Here is a 21,477-nt window from a genome sequence, read left to right on the forward strand (position 1 = left end):
CTTTACTGTTCTGTACTGACTCTTGTAGGCCAGGAGGGGTAGTGCAAGTTGTCGAATTACATGTCAAATTGAGTATACTTTGAAAGGTTATGCGTTACGAAGTATACCAGAGACTTGAGATAGGAGGAAGGGGGCGTGGCTTCCAGGAAGGAGGTTTCATAACCCCTAAGCAGATTGTTCTAGATTCACATGTCGATTGGCTCACATATCTCGTTTTATTGGGGGGTGGGGGGGGGGGGGTGTCTGCTCTTTTAGTGTATAGGGTATTTGAGTGATAACTTATACAAGTGTACAACGTTTTAATCCACAGTAATCCACAGATCTCGTCTCCACACGTCATCCGCTACGGCGTCAATCCCAACAAGTCATGTCACGGGGTTCGCTAAGCACAGGCTTCACGGACGCCACACGGCGCAAATTTGATAAGTTTTCTTTTGTAATGTCCGTGTTGATAGCATCTCTGTTTACATAATCTCTCAGATAGTCTCTCTGTTACAGATCCACTGAGCCACAAATGTAAACACAGCAAAGTAACTGGAGTACGTCAACAACTTGCCAACAAGCAGTGGAAGAAGAGCAGCTGTGGATCCGATACGGCCAGCCTCAGATACTTCATCTGTATCATCTCATTCATAATCATAAGCAATAATAATAAACTTTATTTATATAGCACACAGTGCTTTAAGGCGAGAGACATGGCGGGAAAAAAAGCCAATTTTTGTGCATACTGGACAAAGTTCAGATTTTGCCATATTTTGCATCTATAGCAAAATATTTAACAGTGAAACCATAGAAATGACAAAAGTTCACATTCAAATGTTTATTTTTAGGCATTTACTGTTCATGATCACTGATCAGAAGGTCAGGGGTTCGAGCCCCAGCACCGCCAAGCTGCCCCCTTGATCAAGACCCTTAACCCTCTCTGCTCCAGGGGCGCCGTATCATGGCTGACCCTGCACTCTGACCCCAAATAATTTCACTGTGCTGTAATGTATATATGACAAATAAAGGCTTCTTCTTCTTCATTTCCTCTAGCTTCATGATAGCTGGTCTAAATATGCTCATTTCCTTTTTCGAGCTCACCAACAGTGACATACTACAGGCTGACTGAAAAAAGCAGACAGAATTTCACCGACTATGGAAGTTTAAAGTTCATACCCGGCGATGTGATTCGTCAAAATGCGTCACATGATGTGTTCCTCTAGTTTACAACAGAAACGTCAATAGAGGGCGCGTGACGTCACGGTAGCAGGAACTCGCCGCTTTGCTACATATTTCTTTTTAAACGCTGCCTATTTCCACTGATGAATAATGGAGGCTCATTCATTCTCTGACTGTGTTTTACCTTCACAGATATATAACGGTAGTAAGTGGAAGCAGTGTTAGCGACAAACAAACTAGGACTAGCTAGCTTACGGTTTACCAGATAAAATTATCGAATAAAATAAAAATATTTGTACATACAACCAGAATGTTTATTGGTGTTCTAGTCACTTTAATTTCTCCAACATATCCCATGTTGTAGTAGGACCAAGGCTTTTGTATGCCTTCAGGCTTCAGGCATATAAATGTCGGGAAAACCGATTTCTGGCCACATGTCAAGGTCCATGGACCACAGGTTCTCGGGCAAGCTGTAAGAGTCACTGTCGAGTACAATCGCCTTTAATTTAAGCTGATAATCGTTAGTTATACTAGCATTTTAGCAGCTTCACCTCTTAAAACCAGCCATTTTGCTGGATGTTTTGCCACTCGGTCCAGCCGAGGGGGCGTGTTCTGGGGGAAAGTGACGTCAATGCATACTCTCTATACAGTAAAAAGAGATGGGGAAACCGCCAGTGCAAAAGCATTAAAACAAAAAAAAAAAAAAACATAAGCAGCTATCCATAGCTTGAATAAGTAAAGAAAGCCCATGTAAAAAAGAAGTTACATACTGTTATAGTATATACTATATAGTCACATGTGTAGGAGAGCTTTGGGGAAATGATCAAATGAGTTAATGTTACACGAAAAAAAGTGTTATTTCTAATCAGTAAATATGAAATTCTGCAATCAGTATCGTTAACAGCTCTAATGAGTTCTCAAAACGAGTATTTTTCAAAATGTCAACTGGTGTAGTGCACACATAAGCCAGTTATAGTCTGATGATTATAGTTATATTCTGTTGTAATTGTTACATATTTTATATATATATATATATATATATATATATATATATATATATAAAGGAAAGTTATATTCTGATGATTATATGTATACTCTGTCATAATAGTTATAATATATAGTATATATACAGTGTGTGTGTGTATATATACACACACACAAAAAAATAGGTTATATTTTTATATATATAAAAAAAATAGATGCTATATCTGATGACAATGTTCATTGCCTGATTTACACACCATTTTGTATTTTAAAAAAAAAGGTTTTAATCTATTTACATAGTATTTCAAGATTTAAAAAAAAAAAAAAAAAAAAAAAAAAAAAAACGTTTTTAAATACAAGAGATCTCCAAATTCTGTTCTGTAAAAATGTTTAACGCTGATATTTTGTTCAAATGAAAAAGATATTAAATGTAACGGTTTTCAATATCTAGATTTTTGCTTTTTAAATGTATGTAAACAAGCGCATATTTAATGAGATAGTATCTTATTCGCAGATCAAAACTTTTTTTGTTTTGTTTAAACTTGTAACGCAAAAAATAGTGTAAAAAATGTATAGTGTAAAATTTATTTGTAAAGTTTCGTGATAATATCTTCACTTATTCACCCGCAGTGTCTCGCCTTAAAGTGTGAAATAAAATAAAAAACAGAATTTTTTTTTTTATTGACAGGAAAAAGAAAATAACAAAATATATAATAAAAAGTGAAAAAAATATAATACATATACAATAAATCAAACTGTATGAAAGTAATGCGCTAGTAAAAGTCAAGACAATTTAAAAAAAAAAATCTTATTAAAATCTAAGGTGAAAAAATTTAATATATGTATATTAGATGTTTATTATTATATCAGCCGTCATAAACAAAAAGCATGACGTGAAGCAATAATCCAAATCCAATTTCTGTACATTTGTATGTTGTTTTGGATTATCGTGTGCTATGCCACGAAATTGTTACAAATTAAAAAAAATAAAGTCTCTGGAGCTAAAACTTGAAACAGAAAATTCTAGCTGAATCCATCAGGACAGGATTTACCGAATCCAGACACTGCACATTCATCCCTCCATTCTAACGCTTCAAGGGATTATGTAAATATTAACGCCGCTCATTAAGAACAGCTAGGACCATGGGAGATTAAAAGAGAGCCCTTCAAAGTCCAAATATTCAAATCGGAAACAAATGAAAGTGACTCTGGATGTGGTGACTTTACAGCTCTGCAGAATGGTGCTCAGTAATGAGAAAGCCTGACTGTGTTATAAATCGAAGCGCTGCTGCAGTGTGTGTGTGTGTGTGTGTGTGTGTGTGTGTTTCACAGGCTCGCTTCGCTTCATTAAACTGCAGCAGGAGCTTCACGATTGCAGAGCAGGTTCAAAGATGAGATCAGAGGCTGTGTTTCAAATGCTTTGTATGCATTGTTTCATTTACCAGCTCGACATGTTAGTGCATTTACGCTGTTGGCATTTTTACTCATCGCGTTCTTTTAGTCAAAGTGCTTTCCAGGAAAACCGGAACTAGAGATTGGATGCTTATAAGTAAGGGCAAAACTCAGCAGATGCAGATTGGTGAGATTGTGTGTAATATACCATGGTCTTATTGTGCCCCTAACTATCGGTGATTGGTGATAGTACAGCCTGTCACTTCAACAACACTGACACTGAAAGAAAAAGAGGGCGTGGCCATACATCTGTATCATGTACATGTTACATCATTACAGTAAAAAAAAAACAAAACAAAAACAACCACCACCCTACAACAGAAGCTGGTTCCGAGTCAGCTGTAGCTGCTAGTCGCTCGCATTAGCATTTGGTCACGTTTTCTTCCGTTAATTACACTATAACAATGCCAGAAACTGGAACTGCAGTAACTGGAACTGTAATTAAAGCAGTTATTAGCTGTAACTAGCTCATTATAAAACTGAAGTAAAAGAAACCAGTCCGTACAGGATTTCGCAGAGTCATTTTTGTGATTGTCATGGCCAGAAATGCTTGATTTTGCTGAGGCTTTTATCAATATTTATCATTCATCTTGGAGTTTGTGTGTGTTTTTTTTTTTTTTTAAAGAAAACTACTACACTAGACGGTAGAGTACACAGTGCATAGTGTAAGTGCATAGTACGTCATTTGGGACAAAACTTCAGTATTCACTCTCCGACGCGTGTTTTCGGAACAGAAGTAACGTAATGAGTAAACGTACCGAGCGCAGACCGACTAATCGATAATGAGATTTCCATAATCGATTAGTTGTTGCAGCTCTAAAAAACAAAACAAAAACAAAACAAAAAAACCCCCACAAAATTACGCTGCTCTCATGGATAACAATTGCAAACACAACACAGGTTTATCCAAATAAAAAAAAAAAAAATCTTTCTTAAGTATAGGTGTGCAACAATTATTGGCACTCCTATGAATTCATATCATTTGAAAATTATATTTGAAGTATTTTTACTTTTTTTTTTAGCACACCTGGGTGACTATGAACAGGAAATTGTTCAAACATTACTTTCTGTTTCACAGGGAAATAAATATGAGGTAACATGTCAACCAAATTCCTTAAGTCATTCATAGCAATGGGTTAGACCAAGGAATATAGCTGTGATGTCCAGCAAAAGGTTGTTAAGCTTCACAAAATGGGAAGTGGCTATAAGAAAATAGCACAAGCATTGAAAATGCCCATTTCCACCATCAGGGCAATAATTAAGAAGTTCCAGTCAACTGGAAATGTTATGAATCAACCTGGAACTGGACGTGTGTCTATATCGTCTCAACACACTGAAGAGGATGGTTCAAGTGGCCAAAAAATCTCCAAGGATCACAGCTGGAGAATTGCAGAAGTTAGTTGTGTCTTGAGGTCAGAAAGTTTCCAAGACTACAATCCGAAGTCACCTACATCACCACAAGTTGTTTGGAAGGGTTTCAAGAAAAAAGCCTCAACTCTCATCCAAAAACAAACTCGAGCATGTTCAGTTTATTCCAGACACCACTGGAATTCTAATGGGATCGGATTCTATGGTCAGATGAAACCAAAACAAAGCTTTTTCACAATAAACACCAGAGGTGGGTTTGGCGCACACACAGAGGTAGCCATATGGAAAAGTACCTCATGCCCAGGGTTAAATATGGTGGTGACTCTAATGTTTTGGGGCTACTTTTCTGCCAGAGGACCTGGACATTTTGTTAGGAGACATGGCATTATGGACTCCATCAAATATCAACAGATATTAAATGAAAACCCGTCAACCTCTGCCAGAAAGCTTAAAATGGGCCATAGTTGGATCAGTACCGTGTGTAATGGAACTAGGACTGAAAAGGTCACTGGAGCTGAAAATGTCACTAGGACGAAAAATGTCTAGCCGTGAAAAATGTACGCAAGAACAAACTGCTTTCTAAGCATGTTTGATCCTGAGCTTGGGTTACTGTGTCTGCGTTTCTACTCTAAACCGGCATCTAAATGAGTGTGTGAATGTCTAGTGCGAATGTATAGTGCCCTGCAGCGGACTGGAGTCCCATCCGGCATGTATTCCCACCTCACACCCTGTGCTCCCACAAATGAATCATTTTCACCCATCCTTAACACCACGGTACTAACGCTTACTTTTAATAACAATTTAAATTTATCAGGGCAATTTAATACACCTGGACCTGGAATGCAAGTCTGCCCTACACAGACTGAGCAGGATGGTTAGGGGGAGCAAAAAAAAAAAAAAAAAACCAAGCTAGATACTTGCAGACAATGGTAGAATTTTTCTATAATCAAGTCTTCAAATCTACAACTAGACACCACCTCCATGCCAAGAATCTGTTTAGATGGTGTGCCAGAATAAACCACATCTAACCACAAACATAAGTGCCTGGAGTTCAGTAGACTCTACTGGATTTTGGCAGAAAATGGGTTCTATGGTCAGACATGGCAAGAATTGTGTTTTACAAACAAAGACTTATACAGAAAAGATCCTAATCCTGACAGTTATGTATGGTGGAGGATCTGCAATGTTTTTTAAGAGCTGTTTTTTTTTTTTAATCAAAGACCATTGGAACCTTGTTATAATATCATGGCATCATGGACTTCGGGTTGTACCAGGAAATTTGAACTGAAAATCTGGCTACCTCTGCCAAGAGGTTACAACTGGGACATGGGTGCACTGCTGTCAATTTTTCAGTAATTTACTGGCAACCCAAGTACTGTGAAGTTTACAGTAAACAGCTGTAAAACATTTTCACAGTAAAGTACAGTAATATCAGTGACGCACGAATCTTTTTGCTGATGCAGGATAAAAACTGAGCTCAAGGTTAAGGGTCTTGCCCAATCATGACACTGCTGGGATTTCAACCCACATCCTTCTGAACTGTGACTCAAAGCCTTAACCACTGAGCCACTGCAACTACACCAAGACAACACTGCAACTAGCAGATTCACCTAATTCTACCACTGAATTATCTCAAAAGATTGCACTGAATCAGTGGAAGTTAGTTGAACTAGTTGTGGTGGCTCATTTAGTGAGGGTTTGTGCCCCAGATAAGAAGGTTGTGCGTTCAAATTCCAGCACCACCAAACTGCCGTGATTGGGTCCTTCAGCAAGACCCTTCAGCTCTTCAGTTGTATCCTGTGTTGAGCAAATGTACTGGGTTATGTGTTATTTTAGACTATGCATAAAGTGGCTTAGGAGTTAGCGCTCGAATCCCACCTCCGCTCCATGTGCATGGAGCTTGAATGTTCACCCCATGCTTTGGGGGGTTCCTCCAGGTACTGTGGTTTCCTCCCCCGTCCAAAGACTTGCTTTGTAGGCTGACTGGCATTTCCAAATTATCCGTAGTGTGTGAATGTCTGTGTGCGATTGTGACCTGTGATGGGTTGGCCCCCTGTCCAGGGTATCCCCCCTGGAGAGGCTCCAGGCTCTCCTGTGACTCTGTGTCTTTATTGATCACATATACATATGCACAGTTTCTTCGCATACCCCAGCATGCTAGGAAGTTGGGGTCAGAGCGCAGGGTCAGCCATGATACAGCACCCCTGAAGCAGAGAGGGATAAGGGCCTTGCTCAAGGGCCCAACAGTGGCAGCTTGGCAGTGCTGGGGCTTGAACCCCCGACCTTCCGATCAGTAACCCAGAGCCTTAACCGCCAAGCCACCACTTAAGTCCATCCATTTATGAAAAATGGATGGACGGATGTTGTTTACTGTAAGATATATAATACTTTATTGGCAACCCAGGTTCACAATTCTAGAATATTTTGCTGTTTTCTAACGGCAGTTAACGGTCCAGAGTGGCGTTGTGCTCCAGACCAAAACACTTGACCCCCAAGCTGCTTCAACATGGCACTTGAAAAAGAATAATCCTTTATTTTTTGCAGTGACCTCCGGGGTACATGCCAGGATTAAGTGTCCAATGATGGAGTTGAGTGCCTCTCATACCGGCACCCAAACAGCCATATCAAATATCACTTTTGTGCTCAACCACACTATTAATCTCAGTGGAGTTTAATTTACGCAGGTCTGAGTGACCCAATACAAAAACAGATGCATTTACACGGCACGCTCTCTACGTTTTAAACTTTACGGCTCGTTTCGTCCCATAACCTTTTCCAGAAAGAGCTTTCTGAGTGATAAACAGAAGAAAAAAAGTCATTCGCTGAACAAAGTGCTTTTACTTGGCATGCCTTTTTATAAGACTGACCTTCCTGGGGAGATTTTTTTTTTCTCTGTAACACTTACGAGTGAAATAGAATGGCATTTTGATTGAAACATTATGCTTTCACTTGGAACACGTTATACTCAGGACTGAAGGACACGGCAAATCTTGAAAGAGAATAGGTCTTTGTAAGTGATGCGACACAGAGAGTGATCACGTGGAACTCTTAAGGCAGTTAAAGCCCGTTTGTTTTGACGGATGGGAGCGCACAGAAGGTGTCAAGTTCAATTTTTGCCCTGAGGAGAATGTCGTCACTTTATATAGAACAAGTCGTCCCGAAGCCTGAAATGTAATTTTCTGCCTTGTCCAACTTTTTCAGCACAATGATTCACTGCACCAGACCACGAAGATCCACCAAAAAACTCCAATTCAAGTTTAGGTATCAGTCGTATTTTTCATACCAAAATAACTGTGAAACATTTTATTGCAGTTTCTGAGAGTATCAGAGGTGACAACTTTCAAGCAGGAAGTAAAAACAAAATCTAGGTTTGCTAATTCACCAATTCAGCCATTCAGTCAAGCACCATTGTTGGGTGTCTCCCATATCACCATAGCAGTGTCATTGCATTTCAAATTATTACCAGTCTCACTCCATATCCACCAAACAGGTAAGCTATATTTTGCTTAACGCTAATATATGGAATTATAAATAACCAGAAATAACCTGGATTGTTACATTTATCTAACATAACATTGCATAACCTCACAGACGGCGCATGTAATTGTTAGCTAATATGGCTACTTAGCTAATTATGTCACTCTTTCAGGAAAGCCCCACAGAGAAATCCCTACAAAAGTGGACACATTTGGGTTGGGTTAAAAGTAGAGATGCACCGATAATTTCTGAGCCGATACCAGTACCCTTTATTCAGAGCGATATCGGCCGATACCGATACTTCTGCCTTTTATGTCTTCATTTAAATGAATAATAATTAACTCCACAATTCTGAAAGAAATGCAAATAAAAACTTTATTCTCTCCATTTCAACAAGTTGTTTCACCGTAACTGGTCTCAAACAGAAAACACATTACTCTAATTAACATTAACACACGAACTACATTCTGAAGATTAAAGTAAGATTTCTTAACTTATTGAATGTTATTAATTCATATCAACATTGACTGAATTCTAAAAGTCCTCCTGTTAGTCTCACATTCACTCACCACAAACAAAAGCATTTCTACTCCATCACTGAATATCAAACTGCTAATATATAGGCCTAAAATAAACTTTTTTTTGATGATATTAACTCATTAACTGAATATGCAATATACTACCCCACAAACATATCTTTCTGTGCAATATATACTACTTTTTTGTCAACTCATCTTCTTTTAATTCTTTCAACGGCGTACTGGCCCTTTAATTCAGACTCGATGCTGAAACTCCCGCTTCACTACTGCACTGTCCGTCGTAAAATTTTAGCGGTACAGAGATTACGAACTGCAGTTTTGTCGTCATTCCACACAAGACACATCTTTACACACAGCACGGATGCGATGTTTTCCCGCCCTCTTTTGATCGACAGGATATAATCGGCCCTGATCATCAGATGTTTATAAAACGTGAAAAATTACCTTTATCGGCCGATACCGATTACTGGCCGATACGTCGGTGCATCTCTAGTTAAAAGTATATTGTATGTCATCATAACGTTGTAATAAAAACGAATGCCAATCTGCATATTACCTCAAAATAATCTGAGTATGCGAATTAGCTATGAAGCCAATGTTAGTTTTGTGCTGTTTATCTAGTTATATGCTACATTAGCTAGCTAAATTTAACAACAAACACATTTTGGCGACATACAACTACAAATAATACTATTAAGCCAAAACACTCAGATGATGCCCAATGATGTCTCTCAGGTCATGTTACATTAGCTAGATAAATGTAATAATTTAGATAGTTTGTTAAATTACAGATCCAAATATGGCTGTTAAGCAAACAATTGTTAGCTACAAAAAAAAAAAAAAAAAGCATAAATACTTACAAAAGCTTACATTATGGCAAAAGGTAGTAAGAGTCCAGGGTAAATTGCGTCATATGGCAGCTTTTTTTTTTTTTCCAGTTGCTCCTCAATGGATCACTTTTGAAAAAAAATATCTCTTGCAATATGAGTTGTGTCGCAGCACAGACAGGCATCAGTGGCTGAAATATATTTCGGTCCTGTCTCCTCCATCACACTACAACCGAAAGGCAGTTTGCTGTCATTCATACCTAATAAATGTGCAATTACAGGGAGCCTCAGAGCCCACACGTGATTTAAAAACCACTAGTCGGTTAGAGGCAGCCCTCAGCAAACCACATTTCTATATGAAACCAAACCTCTGGCACGAGCATGAGCTAATTCTGTAATCCTCTTCTAAGTGCTCGAGTCAAACGTCTACAAATTGTGCAGACACGACTACGAGAAAGCTCAAATTAACATGACCGTCAACGTCACATCAACTTCTAACCGTCATACTTCGCCCTCAAGCTACACAGCTACTCACAGAGTATAACTAAAGCACCGCTGCTCGAGAGGGGGAGGGCGCTGAGGAGGACCAACTTTTCTTGTGAGGGATATGGAGCTGTCTGTTCAAGTGCCATCGTCATCAGTCAAACATAATCCTCTTACTGATGAGAAATGGTGATGGAACAGAGATTTATACGGTTAGACAGGTTACAGAGAGTCTGAAGATGACATGTGGGACTTTACGGCACTAACGCTAAGCTTCAGAGTAAACAGGGTCAGCGTGCGCTACTCCGCTGATCCATTTCATCTTTATTAAAACTAGGCAACTCAAGGTAAACAATTAATATGAAGTTATTTTGTGTATTTATGCGTAATTACTAGGGCTGCAACTAACGATTATTTTCATAATCGATTAGTTGGCCAATTATTTTTCAGATTAATCGGATGGGGGGGGGGGCGGGGCAGACTTTCAGTACCATTTTTTCGTTTATTTAAAATAAAATTCACAAACTGAGTCTTACAAATATAAACTTCAGACTAAAACTTTACACTGTTTGTCCAATGATACAAGACTGAAAAGAACCCAAAACACACCAGAATATGTATTACTCATTTAGGACTGTAGTTTAATTCAGTGCTTCTAGTGCATCCATAAAAAAAATAATGCATATATACTTATATATAATATAAACTAACATAAGTTTATATTATATAACAGTATTTATGAATTACTTTTTATAAAAGGTAACGTTGATATAAACAGTAAACTGAAGAGAGTCGTTGTCAGTGACTCTGGGTATTAGGCTAAAGCTAGCGGCGTGCATATGACGTCATGCACCATCGACTAGGAAGCGGATTATACTTCCGGTTAATAAAAAAAAAAAACGCTTGTGATATATTTGAGATGATATTACCTTTCTAAAATGCACACACTAGATGGTAAACAGTGCATAGTGTAAGTGTACAGTACGTCATTTGCGACACAACCTTAGTATTTACTCGCCGAGGCGTGTTTTCGGTGTATCCTGTGCCGCGTGAAGATCAACTAATCGATAATGAGATTCGTTGACAACGATTTTCATAATCGATTAGTAGCGATTTTATCGATTAGCTGTTGCAGCTCTACTGTGATTACTCAAATATTTACATTTTATTTACAGCTCTAATAATTACCATTACCAGAGGCCAGAAAATGTTATTTCCGCCTGTTTCGGGGTTTCCCGGGTTCGGCGTCGAATTTATTTGTGATTTGAAAAGTTTTTGCACAAAATTGTTTGTTTTTCGCAGTGATGTCTGTTGGTACATGAGACCTTTTAGCTGTACTCATGTTCTTTGGCTGAACGCGCATTGCGATGACATTTCTTGGCCCAAATCTGCGGAAAATCTGCGGTAATCATGAAAAATTGCAAGCTTCTAATAAATTTGTATTCTTTTGTGCAATCGCAAACGCACAAAGTCCTGAGTGACTGCTATGGTGTGTGTGTGTGTGTGTGTGTGTGTGTGTGGTCCAACATTTTTTTGATTAGCCGCGAACACCTTTAATGCCCACACTGTAAAACTGGAGAAGTTCATTTAACTCAAAAAAGTTTGAGGAAACTAATTACCTAAACGTTTTTAAGTTGATAAATCAATTTCTTTAAGCTAAATACACTTAAATATAACAAATTTGAGTTAAATGAACTTATCCGGTTTTACAGAGTATCAGCAATTAGTTATTATTTCTTGCGCATAAATGGAAGAAAAACGTAGCTGCTACGGTTTCTTATCGGAACAAGAACAAACACTGGACAGTGCACACCCACGAGCAGCAGCATGCTCACGAGAGACGAACTACAAGTGAAATGAGTGACACGACGCTCGATGAATGCTGGAAGAATGGTGGAAAAGAAAATACAGAAAAAGTCCCTGAAAAATAATCCATTCAAATCAATGGTTGCTTCAGATATAATCCATCACACATATGATGATGTTGGAAACCTGCCAAGCTTCACCAAATCCCACGTTTATTCTCTTGTATCCATGATCACCTGCCACACCTTTTCTCAAAACACTCCAAAACTCCAGAGGAACGCTTCCATATGGGATCGAAACACTGAAGAGCACTTCATACCAAGTCTAGTCTGACACAAAACATTCAGCTATCTCTGCTACCTCCTGTGACTAAGCGTACGTTTACACGACAGCGATGTACTAAAAACTGTATATAACACTATAAAACACTGTATTATACATGTATGATGCAGGCTTTTGAAATGCGGTACTTTTCCTCCCATTCACGCTTGTCAACAACAGCGTTGATAGAGTTTTCCCACCCACTGCTTGTCCTCCCAGGTCTCACCCGAACGTGCCTTTTGAACACGCTTCGTCGGCGTAGCCGTGGGTTAATAATGTTGTGTGTGTAACAAACGCGTCTCGGCTGGTCGTAGTAGTGATGCAGTAAACCTACACTTTGCTGGAGAAGCGTCGATAAACTCAAAATCTTCAGCAGCACACACACAGTCCTCGCTCGCATGCCTATAGACTCAACACGTAATACGCGTGCGCGTGACATCATCGTTTTCACAAATTCTCGTTCTTGTACGTTTACACGGAGACGATAACGGCATCGTTTTCAAAAAACCTTCCACTTTGAAACCCGTTTTCAGAAGTTTGCGTTTTAGGCCCCAAAACGCCGCTGTCGTGTAAACGAACGGCCAAACCGCATAAATAGTTTTGCGTTTTTAGTTGAAAAAACGTTGTCGTGTAAACGGCCCCTAAGCTGCTTCGGAATTGAGTGTGTGACAAGAGAGAAAGACAGCCTGTGAGAAAAAACCTAAAACAGACAAATGCTCCGACAATGGTGGTGGATGTGAAAATCGTCTGCGTCATGGCCATTAGTGACCCCTCATCGAGCGTATGCAAAACAGCTCCGTAAACAAGCAGGCGAAACAAGCGGCGATTTCCCTGCCCCTAGCGGAACAGCGGGCAATAAAAGGACCACAAAAGAGACTAGCTGAATGATAGGGAAGATGAGATGCACAACGGCAGAGGAGGCAATCGATTCGCCGTGCCTCGGTATTCAGTGCTGACCGTCAGGGGAAAACGTACCGTGCGAGAAATGAGAATCCATTCACAGCTGGCTCCGTTAAAACAGCTGATCTCGGGTTTAATCCGAGTGGCTTCATATCAGGGAACGGTGAGATCAAATGAAACAAAGGGCAGCTGTGTGATGGACATGCTAATGCACTTGCTGTATGTCTGGATTTCGCAGTGCTGATCGAGGAACTTTCATTGATTTTTGTCCGCTTGTGAGCACGCTGGGTGCTGCTAGAACAGACGTGAGAAATCAAGACCTCTGCCAGAGGGGAGGCAGGAAGAGTGCGAGCGAAAGTGAAAAGAGAAGAGACAAATTACTATAGGACACAAAAGAAAAAGTGCTGGCTTGCCTCCAGCATGAACTTACAACATCCGTGGCTCCGGCATGTCCATGAGACTAAACCCACAAACAAAACACAGAGAGAGAGAGAGAGAGAGAGAGAGAGAGAGAGACAGACAGACAGACAGACAGAAAGAGAGCGAGAGAGACAGAAAAAAATTGGCCTCCATTTTCTAAGACACCATTGTACACACTATATATCTAAGCTTTCGTAGAGCCGGAACAAATTTGAGTGAGTACTACAATTAAATCCTGGAACATAATACACGCAGCAAATATAATCTATAATCTAATGTGTACAAAAGCAGCAGCGTGCATGGGCGTACACTTCCGAACCAAACCTAATGAATCTCGTAGGCCTTGGCAATGTGATGAAATAATATCGACGTGGCGATTCTATATATTCTATATAATTCTGTATCTTTTCTGAGATATAGAAATTATTTCCGTATTATTTTTCTGTGGTATTTAGATTAGAAGCAGCTAATGTTTCTTCAAAACTTTCCACCGAATCTCTAAAACTGTTCAAATTTCAGTGCAGATTTTTCCGTACAGGATTTCGCCGAGGTATCTTGTTTGTGATTGTTGTGGCCATAAATGCTTGAATTTGATGAGGCTTTCTTTTCGAACCTTGTGGTGCAACTTGCTGAGCTTTTTGTCCTTTTTTTTGGTGGAAAACTACTTGAACTGTCGAAATTGCGACTGCACAAACTTGTCTTTCGCGGTGAGGTTTGTTGGTAAAATGAGACCTTTTAGCTGTACTCATGTTCGACGCACACGTGAATCGAACTGGGCTTTGGCTGAATGTGACTTGTGATGACGTCACGTGACGCGTCTTGGCCCGAATCTGTGGAAAATCTGGAGTCATTTACAAAAATTACAAACTCCTCTGAATATTGCGGAGTTCGCTTGATTATTTTTTTTTCCCATTCATTTCTGCGATCGCAAAATCCTGGAGGGACTGCCTTGCAGTATTCAACACTGACCTTTCTGTAGACACTGAATAAATGTCTGGGCAATTTTATTTTACAATCAAATCTTTTCACTTTTTTTTTGAAAAGAACACTACTTTTGTTTTTGCTGGTAGATTGTTGTCAAACCTATGAATATACAGTGGGGTCCAAAAGTCTGACAGCACTAGTCAAAATGCTTCTATTTGGCATTATTTTCCAATTGAATACGACAATTTTCATTACGAATGGTATTATCGAAAACAACCTGAGTGCAAAGTCGAATCTTTGAAATACTGACATGAATTTCAGAGTTTTTAGTATTTGCCACGTCCCAGTATTTAACGGCAGCGTGCGCTCGAGTCGGAGTGTCTTCTGAACACGTGCGTCGATAGAAGAAATTAAGCATGAGGAAATTCTGACCTTTTGTACAACATGGTCAAGAGCACTAATTTGCATAGATTTAAATAGGGACCGAGAAATCGTGCAGAATCTTTCATATTAAATATTCAAGATAACGAACATTTACTTTCTTTTGTTTTAAAAGCTCCAAAATTCTAAAAGCGTTTCTGTTTATTTCAATGAGAAAGGAAAAACCCCAGAGTTCCAGTGTGCTCTCGGACTTTTGGACCCCGCCGTACATCGTGGTACGTATCGTGCATTACAGAAACAACTGAAATTTGTCCGAATAATCAGAATGATAAACTAGCCTAAAAAATTTCACAGTATTAAATCATCCATTTAAAAACACACAAGCCAGGGGTGACAATGAAAGGAAAAAATTTATTATGAAATCTTTGTACAAGAGTCTGTCCACATGTCCTTAAGTATATAGTAAACAAACAAAAAAGATCCAATCCCCAAATCGTCCATCATTCTCAGAAATATGTTTTTGAGAATGACTTTTCGATAAAAGCTCTCGTGCCGTCAGTATTGATCACGTTGTTGTTACAAACTAAAAAAATATGTTTTTTTAAAGTGTGTCTGTGAGGAACGGTGGTGCAGTGAGCCATAAAATATATAACTAGCCAAAAATAGCTGCTTGGTTTAGTTCTAGTCAGCAGTGCTATGCTCCTCTGAGGGTTTGGGTTGTCATGTATGATAAAGTTATGAACATGCTAGGAGTGGCTTCAGAGGTAGCCGTGGAACATGTTTACATCAGTAAACGATTACACAGCCAAAGGGTTTTCAGCGCAGTCTGCATTTAATCAGTATTTTGAAAATGTCAACAGTCAGGAAACCATAAGATCAAATGCCGTAACTAACTGTGAAACCATGACACTGTAACAACCCTAATCATGATGTGATAATTATGACATTATGACAAAACTTTGTCCAATGTATTACAATTTTATTACTAGATTACATTGACACTAAATTTACATGTGTCTTGGAAAATAAGTGGTGAGAAAAATGGAAGGTTTAATAATATTCAAAGAAGGGGCCTATTGCTTGGCGCATAACATTCACTTACATATGCACTATTTATTTATCAGATGAAACCAATTTGTAATTAAAGTGTGAACTGCTACCAAAAGAGCAGAAACAACTGCAGCATAGTTTCAGGAATAATAAAGAGTCTCAAAATACGAGGGCTGGAGTGAGTGTCAGGAATGCTCGGTGTGTCACTTTAAAGGAGGCTAACTTGCAACACTGACTACGTTTACATGGACAGCTGTAATCTCATTATTGACCTTATTCTGAATAAGACAATATTCTGATTAAGGTGTTTACATGAGTTGCTTTTAGAATATTCCTTTCATGTTCCTGTTTTACATGTTATAGAACACAGATCGATTAGCAGCATTACGTCAACGCGCCACGCCGTCCAAAATTTCACATATCAACATCTTTGTTATGGTACCGTATACAGTTTTGGGTGTTTTTATTTTTCATTTTATGAAAGCTTCAAGTGCAGGTAATTATTTGTCATGCTGTACGTGCTAAGAGACGACTGCTTGAAGCCATGAGCTGCATCCAAAACTGCGTACTTACCTACTATACAGTAGCCGAGATACACGCATTTCTCCTACTATATGGCAGGTAAGTACGCGGTTTCAGACACAGCCGTGCGGTCTTGTTTGCCGTAAAACAGTTGAGCGCTGCCGTGTGTGTATGTGTCCTGTCGCAAAATGCGGTGAAAACTCCCACACGACGTTAGTGTGATTAAGGTGTTTACACGTCTGTAATGCACTTTCATAATGCGACTAAAACAGGAATACTCCACATGTCTTAATTCCATTTGTGTTTACTTCGAGTATGACTTTAGCTGGATTAAGGTAATCAATAAATCACTGTTTACATGCTAGTTTCTTAATCAGAGTATCGTCTTAATCGGGTTAATATCGGATTATTGTTGTCCATGTAAACATACTGACTGTGCCAAGTATTAAATCATAACTAAGGGGAAAACCTGGGAAAAGCTAGCATAGTGCTTTATACAGGCATTGTAAATCAGGTTCCTCTGAGAACTTATCACTGAAAGCGAGGATTCATTTTTCGACTTCTTAAAAGGAAAGGGATTAGAACGATTAGAACGGTTCAGCTCCCAGCACTGTAAGACTGTGAGATCCACACACACACTTTTCCATGTTGGAGGCGGGAAAGGGTGCTTTCAAATCCCATGTGAACGCCAGCTAATAATCACATGCTTTCGCAGCTGTCAGATTCACAGCTCACACAATTTAAAAAAAAAAAAAAAAAAAAAACCTCCATAACTGACGGTGTTGCATTATTCATTGAATGGCAGGGGAGAAAACCTTCCTCTACTGAAGGGAGAAGTATTTTACCTTTCTCGCTCTCTTTTCGATGCCAGGGTGTGTTTTACCACAAAAGCACACATCAGTTCAGCGTTCACTCAATAGAACGGCTCCTTTTCAGAGCAGAAAGAGAGACAAGCTGTCTGCTACAACGCACAAGGTTGTCTTTAAAGAGAAAAGAGATCAATGCAAGATTGACTGGAAGATAAATATCACTGGTGAGAAGATTCATTTTTATTCACTCAAGCACGTCTGAGATTGAAACACCACGTTGCTGGAAGGCATCACAGCCTAAATGCCCTAAGAGACTTGCCCGGTGCTTAGCTGTACACACGTGACGAGACCATGGGAATCGGTTCACATTCCCTGGCGTGCCATGTGACTTGTTTTTCAAAATAAATGAAGATGGTTGTGATGATACACTCGCCGTCCATTTTAGCGTACTCCTCGTAGCCCATCCAGCTCTCGGTTCAATGCTTTGTGCATGCTGGGATGCTTTTCTGCTCACCACGGTTGTAAAGAGTGATTATATAAAAGTTACGACATCCTTCCTGGCAGCTTGAACCAATCTGGACATTTTCCTCGACCTCTCTCATCAGCAAGGCACTTCCACACACAGAAAACTCTAGATGTAGGTTAAAATCCCAGTAGATCAGCAGTTTGTGAAACACTCAAGCCAGCAAATCTGTCACCAACCACCATACCTTGGTTACAGTCACAGAGATCACACTTTCCCCATTCTGATGTTTGATGTGAACACTAACTGAAGCTCTTGACGTGTATCTGTATGATTTCATGCATTGTGCTGCTGCCACATGATTTAATGATTGGCTAGCTGCATAAATGAGCAGGTGTAAAGGTGTTCCTATTAAAGTGGATGGTGAGTGTACATAGTCAAATTTGTTTTTCTTTTTCTGCAAGTTAATAACTTAAAAGATATGTTTAGACATGATGACTGGATTATTATTACTCACAACCAGACGTGTTGAAAAAATTGGCCACAAAATATGACGATAATATTGTGCACCCTGTTTAATTTAAGGAATAAAACTGATGAGGTTAAAGGAAAGTAATCGACGACGGGGCGGTGGTGTGATGTGGCCTGATGAAAGGCCAGCATTGATTATTTCCCAATAACAACATGTCACAAAATGCTGAACCATAGCAATTTGACAAAAAAAAATTTTTATTAAAGAATAACACATTGTACTTTTTTTTTTTAATCAGTTTATAGTCTAGACTCCCCACTCCGTTAAACTCAAAAAAGTCTCCTGAGATCATTTAGCTTCACCACACTCATTTTTTTTTTTCTAGGTATGTGCATAAGGCGTGTTCAACAACAAGTCGCATTTGAATGGGTAATATTGATATGATGTGATAAAGCCGAATCAAAACAACTGGCTTGAATGATTTCTTGGACCAATCCCATAGCGCACGTGGTCCCATGTTTCTTCAGTTCCCCACTCGCGATTTTAGTTCCTACCATGCAATTAGTTACCATTTTATCACCCACAAGAGACAAACCACAAGTGACAGGAGCAACTTGTTGCCTGCTAGTGTGAACATAGGGTTAGAAAAAGGATTCCTCGTGGGTTCTTTGGATGGTTAAATGTTCTCAAAGTTGGATAAAACCAGAGAAGCTCATCAAGGGTGCTACTGCCTTGATGGAAAAACAAACAAACAATAGAAACCCTCATAGAATTTGTAAGGGTTTTAATAGTTATATTGGCAATTATATTGGTTTTAATGGAAACTGTAATGTCCCTGTGCGTCTCTACTGATAATTTGTAGATTTCTATTGGTAGCACGTTATGTCTAGTGAATACCATTAAGGACTAACATCCTTAATACTTAATGGAAACCATTTGGTAATGGTTATATTGGGAGTTATATTGGTTTGAATGGAAACTGTAATGTCCCTGTGGGTCTCTAGTGGTAATTTGTTGCTTTCTATTGGTATCACGTTATGTCTAGTGAATACCATTAAGGACTTAATGCGTAATGGAAACCATTTGGTAATGGATTTAATGGTTAACCGCTGATGGTCTGTAACGGAAACCATTAGACTTTCTGTGATGGTTTCTACTAGGGGTTTTTCTCAGCAGGGTGGGAACCTTTTGATGGTTGTTGCGTAGTTGAACATGCGATATTTATCTACTTTCAGCTGCTCTTCAGCTTCTCAGATAAAGGGATAAAGGAAACAAATGTATTGTTGAACTAATGATTAACATTTCTCGGCAAGCTTTCCAAGGACTCAAAATCAAAACACTCTACTAGTGTACTACTAGATAAAGAAAAAAGCCACTTCAGAACTAGACAAACTGACTTTTCTCCTCAGTGACTTTGGGGCTTTCTTACCAACAAATACCTCAAAATATTGTCACCAAATACGACGTTTTGTTCAAATATGTCAACCCACATCGAAATATCCAGTCAGCTTTGACAGTTATGTGTTTTCTGTACAGGAGAGGGGGGAAAAGTCGAGCAGCAGTGTGTGTTTTGCCAACTCCCGGTTCTACCTGTAGAATCCAAATCAATGGCGGTAGCAGCAGGAAACTCCGCGGTCTCCTCAAGGCCTCCAGAAACCGAGTCAGAAAAACATACACACACCTCTGGACTAACCAACACGGGTATAAATGAAACAGAGCCTGTGAAAGACAGCAATATTGAACCATAAAACCCTGCCCAAGCGCCGGAGGACACCCAAGGGGCTAAAGAACAAGAACACGACGCCAAGCTTTGACAAACAGCAGCCGTGTCAACACCTCCTGGCGACTTGGAAAAGCTAACAACAATATTAATGTTTCATAAATATTACTAAATGCTGTATGAACTATTAGTGTCTATAACGTCGTGTAAAATAATGTCTCACACGTCACAGGTGACAGTTTGTAAACTCTTAAAAGTCGTTTTATTTGGAATAAATGTATTAAGTGGTCAACAGCTAAATTTACCAAACAGGGGCATAGGAATAATAAACACCGAGTTCTTTAATACGTTTGTGAACGCACGTTTGCTAGCTGGTGCTTGACTGAACAAGGGTGGTGGTGGTGGTGGGGGGTAAACGATACAGGAATTCTGAACGTTAAAGTCGGTGTAATAATAATAATAATAATAACAACTAAACAAAGACATAACACTGAGAATGAACAAAATAATTAAAGGTGATTAGTGAGTGAAGCATTCAGTGAGTTAACTTGAAAGGTTTGAGAAAGCAGAACCGAGTCGCTGCGCTGCACTGCACTGCTTGCTAGCCACCTAACAGCCAGTTGCTGTGTTACCGGGCGTGCACGCGCTCCATGCAGCACTGTGAAAGCTCCACTCACCTTTACCGAAGCGTGGCATTCCGACGCGTGCGTTTCTGTACGCCGTGTAACGACGGTGTCAGAGTGGAGGTAGTAATCCCCAGGTACAGCTGGTGTTGAATCGAGCCCGGTTGGGAAGCCCCGGCGGCGGAATGGGCTCTCCACATTAGGAATAACAGCGGGGGCAGTGCTCCGTGTGGAAGTGGGAGGAAGGTGTAATACGGCGGTGACGCGCTAGGGGAACCAGGGGCACAGCGCTCACTTCAGCGTTATAACGCTTCATTACGCTAATTAAGCGCACCTATTATGGTTTTGAAACGTGCCCAATTTTGTTTTAGAGGTGACATTCAATCGATTTACACGCATCCAAGGTTATAAAAACACTTTATTGTGCTCATAATATAAACTGTAGCACTGCCTTTCCCCCGCCAGTGTCACTCCAGGATTCTCTCTAAAGTCCTCCTTTCAGAGAGTATACTCCGCTCTGATTGGTCAGATGTCCCAGTCTGTTGTGATTGGTCTACTGTTGTCAGCAAGCAGCCAATGAAGATGAAAGGCGGGGCTTTTTGTTACAAACCTAAGTAGGTTTTGTACAGGAAGTAAGTCTGGAATTATTAACGACTTGCTGTTCAGTTGTTCAGAATAGTGATTGGGAAGTTCGGATCATTTTACTGACTCTTTGAATCTCGTTCAGCAAAATGAACGTATCTTTTTTTCTTCTCGAGTCATTTAGTTCATTTCA

At 39.6% G+C, this 21,477-nt stretch overlaps 1 protein-coding gene across 2 annotated transcripts in view; it reads right to left on the bottom strand.

Annotated features, from left to right (window-relative positions):
- LOC128601754 (vang-like protein 1) overlaps positions 1-21,133 on the bottom strand; it is a 75,604-nt gene extending 54,471 nt beyond the window's left edge. For both annotated transcript variants that reach the window (XM_053615104.1, XM_053615103.1), the window contains exon 1: positions 20,757-21,133. The gene's annotated coding sequence lies outside the window, so the exon portion shown is untranslated. The remainder of the gene's footprint in view (positions 1-20,756) is intronic.
- Positions 21,134-21,477: the final 344 nt, after the last annotated feature.

Source organism: Ictalurus furcatus, chromosome 26, assembly GCF_023375685.1.
Source record: "Ictalurus furcatus strain D&B chromosome 26, Billie_1.0, whole genome shotgun sequence".
NCBI classification, from domain to species: Eukaryota; Metazoa; Chordata; class Actinopteri; order Siluriformes; family Ictaluridae; genus Ictalurus; species Ictalurus furcatus.